The following is a 15,023-nucleotide window of genomic DNA, read 5'->3' on the forward strand; positions in this document are numbered from 1 at the left end:
GTCCTATTGTATCGGTCTCGTCTCGGATTCTTTGCGGGAAATTACTCTCGAAATGGGAAGGACCATATGTTGTTGAGGAGGTGTATCGTTCAGGAGCAATTAAAATTAGCTCTCTCCAAGGCAATGCTACGCAAGTGGTGAATGGACAAAGACTCAAGCATTATATCTCGGGTGATTCTTATAATGTTGATGTTGATATTATTCGAGTGGAAACACCGGAGGCTTTCATCAAGGGACAAATTGACAGTCCGCCAGAACTCAACTTTGAATAGGTAACAGTACTGGTAACGAAAAGATCGCGATTTACTTTCCGAACATTATTTTTGTTGTTTTTGGAAAATATGAAAAATTACGAGTTCGAAACGGAGTGGAAAGGATGCACGAGGGCGTGGCACCACAGGCCGGCGCGGCCTGGCCTGGGCCCGCGCCGCCATGTGGTCTGGCCGCCTCGTCGCCCCTTTCCGACTCTGGTTCGATCTGGTACTTTCCGTTTGTTCTGAAAATTTTTATTATAAAATCCCCGGACCCCGGAGGTCCGTATATCGTTTTCTCGACGTGTTTTGTTTCGAGCTGTTTCGCCAGGATTTATTTTAGGTCTAGAGCCATCATGTCTTCATCGGGAACTCCGAAGGACAACTCCTCGCAAGGATGTTGGCAACTTGTACATGGAGGAGCTGAGGATGCATCCAAAGGAGTTGATGCTCGTCGAGGGAAAACTGCAGATCAAAGATGTTCAAGGTCCCAAAGGAGAAGGAAGCTTGGAAGACAGGATGGAGAAGCTAGAACAAGAGGTCTTCTATTACAAGAAGATGGCCGAGCGTGAAGTGGATATCTTTCACAAGATTGTGTCTGAACTCGTTGCTGAGCACGAGAAGGAAACTGCAAAGCTATGGGGCGACATCCTCTCACTTCACGACACCACCAACAAACTCCAAGCTCAACTCTATGACATCCATAATCAGAACTGTGAGTATGAAAACAGGTTTAAACATATAAGCCGTGCTGCTAGTTTCATGATTCCCGAGACCAAGATGTCATTTGTTGATGGAGAGCCTCTATCTTGGAAGTCTGAAGACGGGAATTCATCACCACCATCACCAAAGGAGTAATCCATCATCGGTATTGGCATCCCCTTGGTTTGTTCCAAGCTTGGGGAGTGCCGCGGTATCACATTATCATTACCTTTTACTTTTTACTATCAAGTAGTGTCATATCATGAGTAGGGAAGTTATCGTATGAGATGGGTTGCGAGTATGGAAGTATCTCTCCTTTAGTTTGTCTATGTATCCCTTGGTGTGAGTTATCGTTATGGAATATTAATGAGAAGTCTTATCATTTACATATTGCACACCTTATTTTAGTTTGCAATTTCTACTATATGATTGATCTTGATTTTAGTATTGGTACCACTTTGGGAGTATTGAGTTAATCTATTTGGTTTTGGCAAACTTAGCAATGGTCAATAGCAACAACACTTTGAGTTTTAGATGAATAGAGGAAGTACATGTAGAAGATATTATTATCTTTCTTATCAGTTCTTAGCTTAGTATTCTAAAGTTAAAACTGTTTGTGTTTACAAGTAAGATGCATGATCGTTTCTATCACATGTATATTTGTTTGTTTCACCTCAACTCTTATGCTTGCTAATTAACCTTGCTAGCCAAAGACCTGTACTGAGAGGGAATACTTCTCGTGCATCCAAACCTCGAACCCAAACCTATGCCATTTGTGTCCACCATACCTACCTACTGCATGGTATTGTCTGCCATTCCAAGTAAATACTTCATGTGCTACCTTTAAACAATTCAAAACTTATTACTTCTTATTTGTGTCAATGTTTTATAGCTCATGAGGAAGTATGTGGTGTTTTATCTTTCAGTCTTGTTAGGCAGCCTCCACTAAAGGACTAGTGGCTTCATCCACTTATCCTATAATTTTGCAATAAGAGCCGGCAACGGGTTCCCAGCCCCAATTAATTAACTTTCATTAATAATTCTCTTCACATGTTTTGCCCTCGATTCATCGTAAGCAACTTAATTTTGCAATAGACACTCCTCCATGGTATGAGATTGTTGGAAGGCACCCGAGGATTCGGTTAGCCATGGCTTGTGTAAGCAAAGGTTGGGGGGAGTGTCATCCTTAAAAATAAACTAAAGTACATGTGTAAACAAAAGAGAAGAGGGATGATCTACCTTGCTTGGTAGAGATAACGTCCTTCATGGGAGCCGCTCTTTGGAGGTCCTGTTTGGCAAGGGGTTAGAGTACCCGCTACCAATCGTTGACAACAACAAACACCTCTCAAAACTTTACTTTTATTCTCTTTATATGATTTCAAAATTGAAAAAGCTCTAGCACATGATTTAATCTCTCGCTTCCCTCTGCGAAGGGCCTGTCTTTTACTTTATGTTGAGTCAGTAAACCTATTTCCCTCCATCTCAAGCAAGTATTTGAGTTGTTGTGATCAAACTATTATATTGTGATTTGCTTCATCATGTTTTTACTCTTTCTTGTTTAGTACAAGTTTTACCTTGAATGAATATAGCTTTGAAGTCATCAATGATTAATATGATTGAGTATGCAAGTTTACCATAAGCTTTTAATATGAGAGCACTGCTCAATAGATGAATATAATTTGTTAAATGTTCTCTGACCAAGAACAAAGTTTGCCATCACCAATTATGATTCCTTATGCACCTTTATTTGTGATTACCTTATACTTGTTTCAAGTTGAATTATATGAGGAAGTTGTTTACTATAATGTCTTGTGTGAATGAATATGATGCTTCTTGTCCGTATTTTATTTATCGACTCTTCACTCCATAAACATGTGGACCTGTTTACGGAGTTCGCTTCGCTTGGGGACAAGCGAAGTCTAAGCTTGGGGGAGTTGATACGTCCAAATTGCATCACTATTTTATATCATAATTTGTCGTTATTCATTGATATATTTCATATTGGAACACAATACTTATGTTATTTCATCTATTTTGCATGTTTCATGATTATTTGGAGATCGAGCACCGGAGCCGGGATTCCCGCTGGAAAAAGCACCGTCGAATGCAATATTTCGGAAGATCAACTCGTGGAAGGGAGTTTTACCAAAAATCCTATTTTTCCAAATGACGAAGGAAGCCGAAGGAGGGGCCAGGAGGACCCGGGGTGGGCCCACACCCTAGGCGGCGCGGCCCATGCCCCGGCCGCGCCGCCATGTGGTCCGGGGGCCCACGACCCCTTTCGCCTCCTTTTCTTCGCGAAACCCTTCGTCCCGAAGACCTAAGCCACGAAGGAATCCTCACGAAGGGTTGCAGCCGCCTCGCGGGGCGGAGAACACCAGAGAGAAAAGAGCTCTCCGGCGGGCAGGAATCCGCCGGGGAAATTCCCTCCCGGAGGGGGAAATCGACGCCATCGTCACCGCCATCGAGCTGGACATCATCTCCATCACCATCATCATCATCTCCACCATCATCACCGCCATCTCCACCGCTGGACATCGTCACCGCCATAGCAATTTGGGTTTGATCTTGATTGTTTGATAGGGGAAACTCTCCCGGTATCTATTCATACTTGTTGTTGATGCTATTGAGTGAAACCATTGAACCAAGTTCATGTTCAGATTGTTATTCATCATCATATCACCTCTGATCATGTTCCATATGATGTCTCGTGAGTAGTTCGTTTAGTTCTTGAGGACATGGGTGAAGTCTAAATGTTAGTAGTGAACTATGGTTGAGTAATATTCAATGTTATGATATTTAAGTTGTGGTGTTATTCTTCTAGTGGTGTCGTGTGAACGTCGACTACACGACACTTCACCATTTATGGGCCTAGGGAATGCATCTTGTACTCGTTTGCCAATTGCGGGGTTGCCGGAGTGACGAAACCTAAACCCCCGTTGGTATATCGATGCAGGAGGGATCGCAGGATCTCGTAGTTTAAGGCCGTGGTTAGATTTATCTTAATTACTTTCTTGTAGTTGCGGATGCTTGCAAGGGGTATAATCACAAGTATGTATTAGTCCTAGGAAGGGCGGTACATTAGCACAGGTTCACCCACACAACACTTATCAAAACAATGAAGATTAATCAGTCGTATGTAGCGAAAGCACTAGACTAAAATCCCGTGTGTCCTCGAGAACGTTTGGTCATTATAAGTAAACAAACCGGCTTGTCCTTTGTGCTAAAAAGGATTGGGCCACTCGCTGCAATTATTTCTCTCGCATTTTACTTACTCGTACTTACTTCATCTGTTACATCAAAACCCCCTGAATACTTGTCTCGTGAGCATTTACAGTGAAACCTTCATCGAAACTGCTTGTCAACACCTTCTGCTCCTCGTTGGGATCGACATTCTTACTTATCGAAGATACTACGATACACCCCCTATACTTGTGGGTCATCAGCCTGCCATGGCGCAGCGCCGCGCAACGAAGACGAACCACGTGGCGTCTCTTTGGGTCGCCGCGTTGGGCGCCGCGTGCGACCCAAACGGACACACGGACGCGGGGCGCTGTCCGCGTGTCCGGGCGGCCACGCAAACGGCCCAAAACGGACGGCCCAGCGCGTCCGTTTGGGTCGCCCGGTTGGAGATGCCCTAAAGGAAATAGCTTCGAGCACACACACAACGGCGCCAGAAAAGTACTTTACCTGGGACCGGAGTATGAGTGCCTTTTACCTTTCCTCCCCTGCAACGGCGCCAGAAAAGTGCTTGATGTCTACGGGTGCTTCTATTCTTGTAGACAAGTGTTGGGCCTCCAAGAGCGGAGGTTTGTAGAACAGCAGCCAAGTTTCCCTTAAGTGGATCACCCAAGGTTTATCGAACTCGGGGAGGAAGAGGTCAAAGATATCCCTCTCATGCAACCCCGCAACCACAAAGCAAGAAGTCTCTTGTGTCCCCAACACACCTAATAGGTGCACTAGTTCGGCGAAGAGATAGTGAAATACAGGTGGTATGAATATATATGAGTAGTAGTAACGGCGCCTGTAAAAGTGCTTGCCGGCGTGTGGTTGATGGTGGTAATATTGCAGGAAGTACGGATGTAGTAAAACAAGTAAACAAGCAGCGGTAGCGATATTTAGGAACAAGGCCTAGGGATCATACTTTCACTAGTGGACACTCTCAACATTGATCACATAACAGAATAAATAGATAGATGCTAGACTCTACACTCTCTTGTTGGATGATGAACACCACTAACTGTGTAGGATTACATGAACCTTCAATGCCGGAGTTAACAAGCTCCACAATATTCGATGTTCATGTTTAAATAACCTTAGAGTGCATGACAGATCAACATAACCAAACCAAGTACTAACATAGCATGCACACTGTTACCTTCACGCTACGAAAGGAGGCATAGATCACATCAATACCATCATAGCAATAGTTAACTTCATAATCTACAAGAGATCACAATCATAGCCTACGCCAAGTACTACACGATGCACACACTGTCACCATTACACCGTGCAGGAGGAATAAACTACTTTAATAACATCACTAGAGTAGCACACAAATAAATTGTGATACAAAACACATTGCAATCATAAAGGGATATAAATAAGCACTTCACTATGCCATTCATAACAGTGAATAAGTATTCTGTGAAATATAGCCTAAGAGACCCACACGGTGCACACACTGTCACCTTTACACACGTGGGACAAGGAGTCTCCGGAGATCACATAAGTAAAACCCACTTGACTAGCATAATGACATCTAGATTACAAGCATCATCATATGAATCTCAATCATGTAAGGCAGCTCATGAGATTATTGTATTGAAGTACATAGGAGAGAGATGAACCACATAGCTACCGGTACAGCCCTTAGCCTCGATGGAGAACTACTCCCTCCTCATGGGAGACAAGCGAGCGTTGATGAAGATGGCGGTGGTGTCGATGGAGGAGCCTTCCGGGGCACTTCCCCGTCCCGGCGGCGTGCCGGAACAGAGACTCCTGTCCCCCAGATCTTGGCTTCGCGATGGCGGCGGCTCTGGAAGGTTTCTCGTACCGTGGCTTTTCCGTCTCGAGGTTTTAGGTCGGGGAGGCTTAAATAGGCGAAGAGGCAGAGTCGGAAGGCTGACGGGGCGACGACACAACAGGGGGGCGTGGCCCCTCCTCTGGCCGCGCCAGGGTGTCATCTGGTGGCCCTGTGGCCCCTCTCTGGCGGCTCTCGGGTGTTCTGGAAGCTTCGTCCAATTCTAAGACTCTAGGCGTTGATTTCGTCCAATTCCGAGAATATTTTCTTACTAGGATTTCTGGAACCAAAAACAGCAGAAAACAGCAACTGGCCCTTCGGCATCTCGTCAATAGGTTAGTTCCGGAAAACGCATAAATATGACATAAAGTATGCATAAAACATGTAGATATCATCAATAATGTGGCATGGAACATAAGAAATTATCGATACGTCGGAGACGTATCATGTAGTGCGGCGCAACACCAGGGAATCCGGTGCCAACGTGGAACCTGCACAACACAATCAAAATACTTTGCCCCAATTTAACAGTGAGGTTGTCAATCTCACCGGCTTGCTGTAAACAAAGGATTAAACGTATGGTGTGGAGAATGATGTTTGTTTGCGAAGAACAGCAGAGAAATCGAGTTTGCGATAGATTGTATTTCAGATGTAAAAGAATGGACCGGGGTCCACAGTTCACTAGTGGTGTCTCTCCAATAAGATAAATAGCATGTTGGGTGAACAAATTACAGTTGGGCAATTGACAAATAGAGAGGGCATAACAATGCACATACATATCATGATGACTACTATGAGATTTACTTAGGGCATTACGACAAATAACATAGACCCCTAGGGTGTGGCCGCCTCGTCGCCCCTCTTCGTCTCCTCTTCGGACTTCTGAAAGGCTCCATGCAAAATAAGACCGTGGGCTTTTGTTTCGTCCAATTCCGAGAATATTTCCTGTGTAGGATTTATGAAACCAAAAACAACAGAAAACAGGAACTGGCGCTTCGGTATCTTGTTAATAGGTTAGTGCCGGAAAATGCATCAAAATGATGTAAAGTGTATATAAAACATGTGAGTATTGTCATATAACTAGCATGGAACATAAGAAATTATAGATACGTTTGAGACGTATCAAGCATCCCTAAGCTTAGTTCCTACTCGCCCTCGAGTAGGTAAACGATAACAAGGATAATTTCTGAAGTGACATGCTACTATCATAATCTTGATCAATACTATTGTAAAGCATATGAGATGAATGAAGTGATTCAAAGCAATGGTAAAGATAATGACTAAACAACCGAATCATATAGCAAAGACTTCTCATGAATAGTACTTTCAAGACAAGCATCAATAAGTCTTGCATAAGAGTTAACTCATAAAGCAATAGATTCTTAATAGAAGGTTTTGAAGCAACACAAAGGAAGATATAAGTTTCAGCAGTTGCTTTCAACTTCAACATGTATATCTCATGGATAATTGTCAATACAAAGTAATATGATGAATGCAAATAAACAAGTATGTAAGAATCAATGCACACAGTTGACACAAGTGTTTGCTTCTAAGATGGAAAGAAGTAGGTAAACTGACTCAACATAAAGTAAAAGAAAGGCCCTTCGCAGAGGGAAGCAGGGATTACTCATGTGCTAGAGCTTTTTATTTTGAAAACATGGAAACAATTTTGGTAATAATCCATATGTGTTATGCATAAAACATCCTATAAGTTGCAAGCCTCATGCATCGAATACCAATAGTGCTCGCACCTTGTCCTAATTAGCTCGGATTTCGATGGATTATCATTGCATTACATATGTTTCAACCAAGTGTCACAAAGGGGTACCTCTATGTCACATGTACAAAGGTCCAAGGAGATAGATCGCATTTGATTTCTCATTTTTGATAAATCTCAACTTGAGGACATCCATACCGGGACAACATAGAAAACAGATAATGGACTTCTCTTTAATGCTTAAGCATTCAACAACAGATAATATACTTATAAGAGATTGAGGATTAATGTCTAAACTGAAACTTCCACCATGATACATGGCTTTGGTTGGCGGCCCAATGTTCTTCTCTAACAATATGCATACTCAAATCATTTAATCATGATAAATCACCCTTACTTCAGACAAGACGAACATGCATAGCAACTCACATGATATTCAACAAAGGTGTAACGGTTGATGGCGTCCCCATAAACATGGTTACCGCTCAACAAGCAACTTATAAGAAATAAGATACATAAGCGACATATTCATCACCACAATAGTTTTTTAGGCTACTTTCCCATGAGCTATGTATTGCAAAGACGAGGAATGAAATTTTAAAGGTAGCACGCAAGCAATTTACTTTGGAATGGCAGAGAAATACCACATGGTAGGTAGATATGGTGGACACAAATGGCATGGGTTTTGGCTCAAGGTTTTGGATGCACGAGAAGCATTCCCTCTCAGTACAAGGCTTTGGGCTAGCAAGGTTGTTTGAAGCAAACACAAGTATGAACCGGTACAGCAAAATTTACATAAGAACATATTGCAAGCATTATAAGACTCTACACTGTCTCCTTGTTGTTCAAACACTTTTACCAGAAAATATCTAGACTTTTAGAGAGACCAATCATGCAAACCAAATTTCAACAAGCTCTATGGTAGTTCTTCATTAATAGGTTTAAACTACATGATGCAAGAGCTTAAACATGATCTACTTGAGAACTCAGAACAATTGCCAAGTATCAAATTATTCAAGACCATATACCAATTACCACATGAAGTATTTTCTGTTTCCAACCAAACTAGCGCAGTGGCCCGCGCATTCGCGCGGCTAGATTTGTGATAAGTTGACATGTTAGTAATATTGAATTATTTTTGTATTTCCTTCATTTTCTTCACTTTTTCCCCTCTTTTTTATAGATTTATATGAAATGGTTTACTATAGTGTATTTAGATATACATTTTATTCACGTAAGATCATTCATTAATGCTTATTCAACAATTAAATAAATTAGAATATGTATACTCCTTTTATTTTGTTATCATCATTTTCTACAAATCTCATGAACTAATACTTTTATAATGCAGCAACATGTTTGTTGGATGGTTAAATACCGATATACATGAGTCAGAATAATAATGTTTCTATATATAATATTTGCATAGGGAAATAACAACTATAAAAGCTTTACTAAAAAGGCAATATTAAAATTTTATTTTTCCATAAAACATACATATGGCTATTCCTAACACATAGAAACACTTCTAGGCGTAAGATACATGATTGAACCTAGGTAAAAAGGTGAGATTTCTTTTACAGACTAATGATACGAATGAAGAAAAAGGAAAATATAATGCAACTACAACCTCTAAAATATGAACAACCAAGGCCCTTCATGGGTGACGGTACTGCCCAATGTTAGTGCGGCTGTCCGCACGCACGTCACTAATTAAACATTACATCGTCGCCGACTAACTATCAATCTATTGAAGATCACGAAAGCACAATAGACCCGTCTTTTGCAACTTCTATAGCAAGTATGTTATGCTTCTATATCTCGCCAATTTGATGTAACCATATAGGCTGTCACATGAGTATACTCCCTCAATTATTTTAAGACCCGCAAAGATTAATACCGTAGAGTACATTCGAGAGCTTCCTTAATTTTCTGAAAAAAGCTTGTTGTAACGTGTGTAGCTGAGCACCTCCCCGACTTGTTCCGTGTTCTCGCCTCGCAAAAACAATTGAGAAAATAAATTCTAGCTAGTGCTGGTCATTGCCATTCAATAAAATAAGGGGGAAATATGTTAGTGCAGCAAGAAAAAGTATTTCATAAGCTCGTATTTTACCTAAATCCTAAACTGCAGCTTATACTTCTAAACAACTGTTGGTTCATACTTATTTCCAGGAAATTTATAGTATTTCCAATGCTGGTCCTGCTTATGTTTTATGTTCAAAGCAAAGCAAAGGCAATCTTACTTATATCCATTTCTTTAAGGTTCGTGATCACTCCACAAATTCCTACAATAACGGTGTAGAGCATTGACCCAAGCCTGATTACCTATCGAGATAGACATCTCATAATGATTTGTTCTCATGAATAAATAAATTGTTAAAAAATCATCTCATACAACACCAATCAACAAAAAATATTTTAGCAACTAAATCTAGAACGTGAAAGAAAAAAGTGAAAATTGTTAATTGGTCTCCTGATCGACTCCATGCGAGTAGCACCAACATCCTAACTGACATAAAACAGTATTGGAAAACTGAACGTACACTTCTTGGAAAACGGTGTCCATACCAATGAATCGGCGTATGCTACACTTAGCATGATCGAAACATGCTAAATTCGTTGCTCCGCTCGTTGCGGCACATGCAGCCTTGCTCATCGTCTTGCCTCGCCAGAGTCGATCTTGTCTGGACCCGCCGACGACGCGATGGTTCACCGCTTAAGTGATCTCGCCTTTCTCTATCCTTACATGCAGCAGTTGACGATTTAGTAAACCCGGCGAGTAATTCTCCTGTCCCAATCCATAACAAACTTGGCGGATTAGATCGGAACAGGATATTAATCGGCAAGAAGTTCCGATAGATGGATCGGTGATCTTGGAGACAGCCGGTGTGTGGCTCGATATTTCTTCATGCGATTGAAAACTGCTCGCGCATTTGCGCGGCTAGATTTTATATTTGCATATTATCTCACATAGCTGTTTTCAGATTTCCTACATGTGTTAGAATATACATCCAATACATTCATGTCTTGTGGCTTGTGTATGATAGAATGCAATGCTAATTAATGTAGTAATGCAATAGGTTCAGCACAAAAAGTTTCGTAAAATACATGACAGTGAAAATTTGACTTGCTTAAGATCAAGAAAAAATACCTCATATGTACATCTGTTTGTTTGGTACCGAATAGGAAGTAGGAAATTAACTAAAGATCGAAGAGATTCAAGAGCCAATCTTTGGGAAACAATTCTTCCATGCAGAAAAGCACCTTCAGTCTTAGGACTGTCAAAAATGAATAAGATGAATGGGTAAATGCGTGAAGCATGCATTCGGCCGCTTGCCCGTCAATCTTACTCGAGATGGTCGTCGTGGTTATGCATGTCGCCGCGGAGCATGCATCCAGCTGCTTGTCCGTCCAGCTCAATCTTACCGCGATGGCCATCGTGGTCATTAGAATCTGAATGTACTTTTAAGATATGCACGTATGTAAATCAAGCTTAACATTAGGACCTGCAAATACTTTTGTCGACAATAATAAGGAGAATTAAGTAAACTCACCTCTGAAAAGTAGATTGACAAACATGGCACTGCTACTACGTACCGTGGATTGCTAAATTTGAGCGACTTAAATGGTTGGGAATTTTGTCAAACATGTGAAAGGTATATAGTATACACCTACAATACGACATCAGCACCATGTTCAGCTAGTTTCGGCGTGTGCCTGCCAAAGCAATTAAGGGAGAGAGTACCGCTTGACAAACAACACAAAATCATTATATGCTTACCTCTAGACGTGGATTAGGGAGGCAAGACAATGCAATAGCGCTACCTGTCCGGAGTTGGTAGGCAGTGCAGACGACTGCAACAGCAGTCCGTAGCGCCGGGGCTCGGTATAGATTATTAGCCGTGGAGGTTCGACATGGATCCAGCTTCTAGCAAAAACAGAAGGAGAGACAACGGCGACGACGGCGTTGAAGTGGCGGCAGCGTCCGGCGGTGATAATATCTCGGAACCGTATGATTTTTAGGTCATGAGGCGAGACCGTATAATCGTTAGCGTACGTAATCGATACGTTTTTTACAAGCAGCAGACGCGATCAATTATAACCGGTTCCGATCTGGACTTTTATAGCCTACGCTCATTGATTTGTGCGAATCGTTATGCATCAATCTGAGACGCTATTTTCTTTGCTGTTAGATGTTTGACTAATCTGGGCCGTTCTTTGTTTTGTGTCTTAATTATATAATAGATAGCAATGAACGTAGCAGTTTTCAACCTTCGCCATGAACATTAAAAGTAAAGCTAAGAACACCAGTGTTCATATGAAACCGCGGAGCGTGTCTTTCTCCCACACAAGGAATGCTAGGATCCGAATATATTCAAACACAAACAAAAATAAAAACATACATACGCTCCAAGTAAAGCACATAAGATGTGATGGAATAAAAATATAGTTTCAATAGAAGTGACCTGATAAGTTGTCGATGAAGAAGGGGATGCCTTGGGCATCCCCAAGCTTAGATGCTTGAGTCTTATTGAAATATGCAGGGATGAACCACAGGGGCATCCTTAATCTTAGACTTTTCACTCTTCTTGATCATATTATATCATCCTCCTCTCTCGACCCTTGAAAACTTCCTCTACACCAAACTCAAAACGAACTCATTAGAGGGTTAGTGCATAATCAAAAATTCACATGTTCAGAGAGGACACAATCATTCTTAACACTTCTGGACATTCCTCAAAGCTACTGAAAGTTAATGGAACAAAGAAATCTATTCAACACAGTAAAAGAGGCAATGTGAAATAAAAGGCAGAATCTGTCAAAACAGAACAGTCCGTAAAGACGATTTTTTTTGAGGCACTTAACATGCTCAGATGATGAAGCTCAAATTGAATGAAAGTTGCATACATATCTGAGGATTACTCATGAATTTTCGCAGATTTTTTAGAGTCACCTACAGAGAGATCTACTCAAATTCGCGACAGCTAGAAATCTGTTTCTGCGCAGAAATCCAAATCTAGTATCAACCTTACTATCAAAGACTTACTTGGCACAACAATGCAATAAAATAAAGATAAGTAGAGGTTGCTACAGTAATAACAACTTCCAAGACACAAATATAAAACAAAAATTGCAGAAATAAAATAATGGGTTGTCTCCCATAAGCGTTTTTCTTTAACGCCTTTCAGAGTGTAAATCAAGTAACATCATCATTATCAGAGTTGGGGGTTTTCTCAACGATACATTGTATCTTATCTATGTAAGTTTCAGAGGCTCCTCTTTCATTACTTTTACGCTTACTATCCTCCTCAAATAAATTTTCAGGAACAATCCAATCAAAATTCTTTTCTAATGCCTCATGCATTCCTATGAGCTTAATAGGTATTGGTACTTTAGTCTCCCCCTCACAATTGGTTTTATTAGTGTACTTTAGCCTATCTTTTTCCATGTTTTCAAGGATGTTTGTAAAATTGGTATAAAAGCCAAGCAACTTATGTTGAATAAAGACTTTCCTAGCTTCTCTAGCTACATCACCAAATTCTTTAAGAAGGGTTTCTAAAACAAAATCTTTCTTCTCTCCTTCTTCCATATCACAGAGTGTAAGAAACATATGTTGCATTATAGGATTAAGATTAACAAATCTAGCTTCCAACATATGCACTAAAGAGGCAGTAGCAATCTCATAAGTAGGAGCAAGTTCTACCAAGGATCTATCTTCAAAATCTTTAACCGTACTAACATGAGTGAAAAATTCTTCTATATTATCTCTTCCAATGATAGACCCATGTCCTACCGGTATATCTTTCAAAGTAACTTAGAACGAAGCATTATGAAATAAACAAAGGTAAACTGATAAATAAAGTAAATGCAAGTAACTAATTTTTTTGTGTTTTTTATATAAAGAAAGCAAACAAAACAGAAAATAAAATAAAGCAAAGCAAGACAATAAACAAAGTAAAGAGATTGGATGTGGGAGACTCCCCTTGCAGCGTGTCTTGATCTCCCCGACAACGGCGCCAGAAAATGAGCTTGATAACGCGTGAAGCACACGTCCGTTGGGAACCCCAAGAGGAAGGTGTGATGCATACATCAGCAAGTTTTCCCTCAGTAAGAAACTAAGGTTATCGAACCAGTAGGAGATGAAGGCCACGTGAAGGTTGTTGGTGGAGGAGTGTAGTGCGGCGCAACACCAGGGAATCCGGCGCCAATGTGGAACCTGCACAACACAATCAAAATACTTTGCCCCAACTTAACAGTGAGGTTGTCAATCTCACCGGCTTGCTGTAAACAAAGGATTAAACGTATGGTGTGGAGAATGATGTTTGTTTGCGAAGAACAGCAGAGAACAAAGTTTGCAGTAGATTGTATTTCAGATGTAAAAGAATGGACCGGGGTCCACAGCTCACTAGTGGTGTCTCTCCAATAAGATAAATAGCATGTTGGGTGAACAAATTACAGTTTGGGCAATTGACAAATAGAGAGGGCATAACAATGCACATACATATCATGATGACTACTATGAGATTTACTTAGGGCATTACGACAAATAACATAGACCGCTATCCAGCATGCATCTATGCCTAAAAAGTCCACCTTCGGGTTAGCATCCGCACCCCTTCCAATATTAAGTTGGAAACAACAGACAATTGCATTAAGTATGGTGCGTAATGTAATCAACACAAATATCCTTAGACAAAACATTGATGTTTTATCCCTAGTGGCAACAGCACATCCACAACCTTAGACCTTTCTGTCACTGTCCCGCATTCAATGGAGGCATGAACCCACTATCGAGCATAAATACTCCCTCTTGGAGTCACAAGTATCAACTTGGCCAGAGCCTCTACTAGCAACGGAGAGCATGCAAGATCATAAACAACACATATATGATAGATCAATTAATCAACTTGACATAGTATTCCATATTCATCGGATCCCAACAAACACAACATGTAGCATTACAAATAGACGATCTTGATCATGATAGGTGTCGAGGGTACTCCTCGCCAATGCCCTCCGATAGGGGCTTAGGGTTGATGGAATCCTGCAAGCTGACACGAGACATCGGTTCACAGACAAGCGGGGAGAGCGATTTACCCAGGTTTGGGGCCCTCGATGAGGTAAAACCCTTACGTCCCGCCTCGTCTCGTTCTTGATTATAATGATAATGGGTTACAATGGGGTGCCGAATAGTTCGGCCGTGATCTCGTCGAGATGTTGGTTGCTAGGGTAACCTAGTTCTAAGCTTCGCTCGGCTAGTTTTTCTAAGATTGATTGTGTCCCTCGGCAGCCCCTCTCCCGGCCTTTATATAGGAGGCCAGGTCTCAAG

This window comes from Lolium rigidum, chromosome 5 (assembly GCF_022539505.1).
Source record: "Lolium rigidum isolate FL_2022 chromosome 5, APGP_CSIRO_Lrig_0.1, whole genome shotgun sequence".
NCBI classification, from domain to species: domain Eukaryota; kingdom Viridiplantae; phylum Streptophyta; class Magnoliopsida; order Poales; family Poaceae; genus Lolium; species Lolium rigidum.